Below are 3,045 nucleotides of genomic sequence, written 5' to 3' on the forward strand. Positions count from 1 at the left end.
GGGTGGCAGTGCCACCGAAACACCGTCCAGCTAGGCAATGGGCAGCAGCCCTGTCCCCAGGGTACACTGGGCAGCTGTGGCTTCGCAGGCGGGCAGGATAGTGCCCATCAGCTGCTGAGCAGTGGTTTGCCGAAGCTGTAGGCAGGCACCTCCATGGGTGCGCTGCTCCGGCTGCTGCAGCATCATCGTGTGCGTGGTCCAACCTCCCCTCTCGCGTGCTGCAGAGCTCCTCTGCTCTCCAGGCGCTGGGAGGGAAGCGGAGATGTTGGGGGAAGAGCTGTGGAGGTGGGGAGAGTCTGAGCTATCATTAGCATGGCACCGGCGAGGTTTCTTTGCGCCGTGAAGCAGTAGCTGTCAAAATGGAGTGGGGTACGCTGAAGAGCTGAGCAAGGGAACAGGTACTGAAAGGAGCTTGCAAAGGAAAAGGATTTTTGGAAGAAGAAACCTTTCCACTGCACAGAGGCACTGCCCATCACTGAGGTCTGTGTTGGGGAGCAGGAATTGCCTGGTTATGGTGATTGATTTGCGCAGCCCCTGGGATGCTCAGAAAACGGATTAAGGAGAAAAGAATCACGGGAGAAGGAGGAGGTGGAGGTTCCCCTTTGAAAACGCACGGGCTAATAGAAAACATCCTCTAAATTGTCAGCATGTCAGGATACATTAATGTAAGTATAACATTTTCAGATCCTCGGCATCTTCTATCTGAATGTCACCGAATTAGCGCTAATGCTTTGTTTGTTAACTCATTCATTAATATTCAGGGCTCATTAGACTGGCTCTTTCTCTGGAAGATGGGGATAATGAGGCGCGGGGCTGTGCTGTAGCTGTGCTGAGCATGGTGGGAGTGTGGCTGTAGGTACCAGAGTGGCCTTTGGGGGTTGTTTTATTGGCACTTGTATCTGGCCTGTGTTGTCCTGGCTCCTGGCCAGTGGTTTACCACAAATCAGTGAAAATTCTTCATGGGAGAGCAGCACTAATGATGACGTGGATATATTTCCACCAGCTCCTGCCCTGAAAACAGCTGGCAAGACAACTGATGAAAGCAAATTTTGATCTTTTGGCCAGTGGTCAGAGTTGCACAACTGCCTCTGTAATCACAGGGCTGTTCATCGGGGTCTTCATCAGTGAGTCACGGAGTCCTCCCTTCAACCCCCATCACCTTCCTTTGCTTCTTGCCCTCAGGCGAGATTCTGGAGATAGGAAGATGTCTATTTTTTTTCTTCATTTATCTTTTTTCTTTTTTTTCCCCCCTGTCCCACCTTCCCTTCCCCTGCTGTTTCTGCCCATGAAGAGGACAGAGCAGTTCTGATGAGAAAGCACTCGGTACCCAAGCTGCTGCATCTGGGTCTGCCGGGAGCAGAAGGGACTGCAGAAACTGTAGCGAAGGAAATTAAAAAGAGCTCAAGCTTTTTTTTTTTGACACATCACTCTGGCTTTGGGGGTGGATTTTGTGTGCAGATTATCTAGATTAGAATACACCCAAGTTATTGTGATTATTTGAGTCAGCAAACCCCAGACATGATAAATCTTCCAAACGTTTCTACTAGCAGCTACCTTCAGAGCTGTTTGCCCTGTGCTGGAGTGTAGGCGTGAGCATACAGCTTCCACCGTCCTCCTGAGAGCTGCTTCTCCATCGTCCCACTTCTGAAATGCTTCTAGACCTTGGCTGCTGCATCTGGCTGTCTGCTATAAAGCCTTTCCGGGAGCCTGGGATTAGTTATTCAGTGGAATAAAACAAAAAAAAAAAAACCACCCCACCAAAAAAAACCCCCTCCTGCAATCCAAAAGAAGTACATCCAATGCCCCGAGGAGAGCTGGCTCACTGGAAAACATTTTGCTTGTGGTCTTGAATGGGTCTTGTTAAAGCTTTGAAGGTGGGATTCAGTGTTTGAGTCCCAGCAAGAGCTCTTGGCTTTGCCTTATGGAAGGAGTTATGGTCACGCTCTCTGGGCATCAACGGGAAAGGGTTTTCCTGCGAGAGGGAAATCCCTCGCAAGGCAGCGGGACAACACTTGCATACACGATGCCAAAATAACCAGCACCTTGTTTTATTACTTCCCAAAGACTTGCAAACTCTTTAGCCATGAGCATAGATTTGACCCTCCTGGGGCAGCCGTGGGAGGGCTCGGCGGGGCGGGGCTGCCGGTGCTTGAGCCCCTGGTCTGGATTAGTTGTGCCTGGTGTCTGGGGGGGTTTGTCTGTGGGTCTCTGGGAGGGTGAGGTAGCAAACGGAGAAACATGTTTGTGTTCAGCTGGGCCAAGATGAAATGAAAACAAATTGGGAGGAAAAAAACTTTCTGAACCAAGGGTTTACGAGGTTTTATGATGGCAGGATGATAGAGTTATTTAATGGGATTCTTGACACCTCTACCTTTATACCACCATGCCGAGATGGAAGTTCTCTCTTCCACTGCAGCTTCTGTCATTTACTTCCCCACTTGGGGAAGTGGTGGAGTCACCATGCCTGCAGGTATAAGATGTATAGATGTGCCACTCAGGGACATGGTTTAGTGGTGGACTTGGGAGCGTTAGGTTAATGGTTGGACTTGATGATTTTAAGGGTCTTTTCCAACCTAAATGATTTTATGATTCTGAAATTTTTTTTTATTATCTTTGTCTTGTTCTTATCTCAGATAGCATTTGTAGTTTCTGCTTGCTGTTATCTTCTGTTTCCCAGAAAGCAACGTATCCTCAAGGAAAATCTTGCTTCTGGCTGCTTCTTGTGATGGGGCTGGTATGTTCTGGCACAGCGTGGGGGCTGCAGCATCTGAGGGGCGAGGAACAAATAAATAGCTGAGATTTGTGTGGTATTTGGCCTGAAATGACAGCTGTCAGGTGTGATGTATGGCACAGAGAAAAACAAAAGACAAAGCATCACTTAATGACTTTAATTCCTATAGTCTGGGAAACGTTTAATTCCCCTCATCTGGGAAACAGCAAAGAGGTACTGGTGGGTGCTGGGGTAAGCCAGACTGTGGTTTGTAGGTCAAAAGTGTTTGTAGCTAAATGTCCATGCTAAAGCCATGCTGCTCTGATTTTTTTTTT

The sequence above is a fragment of the Pterocles gutturalis genome, unplaced genomic scaffold (genome assembly GCF_000699245.1).
Source record: "Pterocles gutturalis isolate BGI_N339 unplaced genomic scaffold, ASM69924v1 scaffold29026, whole genome shotgun sequence".
Classification (NCBI taxonomy): Eukaryota; Metazoa; Chordata; class Aves; order Pterocliformes; family Pteroclidae; genus Pterocles; species Pterocles gutturalis.